Consider the following 898-nt stretch of genomic DNA (forward strand, 5'->3'; position numbering starts at 1 on the left):
CAGCAACAAAAACAACAACTACAGCAACAAAGACAACAACTACAGCAACAAAAACAACAACGACAGCAACAAAACAGCAACAATAACAACAACGACAGCAACAAAAACAGCAACGACAGCAACAAAAACAACAACGACAGCAACAAAAACAACAACGACAGTAACACAAATATCAACGACAGCAACAAAAACAACGACAGCAACAAAAACAACAACAAAAACAACAACGACAGCAACAAAAATGACAACAACAGCAACGACAACAACAATAAAAACAACAAAGATTGTGATGCTATTTTTTTAATAAATACATTTTAATAGGTTATTAGTGTGTTGCAGTAGAAATAATAAAAATCTTGGTAAAAATAATAATACCACTCATTCATACTTGCAATAAATTCAATGGCTGCCTCATTGCATTCACGTGAGCGAATGGCGATAAATATTAATACAAAAATTTAAATTTGAAAAAATTCGTATAAATGATTTGAAATGTAATTGAAATCAAGCGACTCACAGTGTAACTGTCGCAACTTATAATCACGTGGTAGCACAGTTTCCATCCTCTGATTGGTGCGTGCAGGACGATGACGTCATCGGTCGTGATGTTTTTATTTCTGTTGTTTGATGCCACTGTTTTGTTGTTGTTATTGTTGTTGTTGGTGGTGGTAGTGGTGGTGGTGGTGGTGGTGTTAGGGATGTTTTTTTCTCCGTGGTTGACGTTGTAGTCTATTTTGTTGTTAGCGTTTTTGCTGCTTTTGTTGCTGTTGTTGTTGTTTTTGTTAAAATTAGTGCTGTTTATGCTGTTGTTGTTAATGATGTTGTTGTTGCTGTGATTTGTATTTTTATTAAAATGAAAAGTCCTTTTACGGAAAATGCTGATTTTGTTGTTGTTATT

This window comes from Helobdella robusta (genome assembly GCF_000326865.2).
Source record: "Helobdella robusta unplaced genomic scaffold HELROscaffold_16, whole genome shotgun sequence".
NCBI classification, from domain to species: Eukaryota; Metazoa; Annelida; class Clitellata; order Rhynchobdellida; family Glossiphoniidae; genus Helobdella; species Helobdella robusta.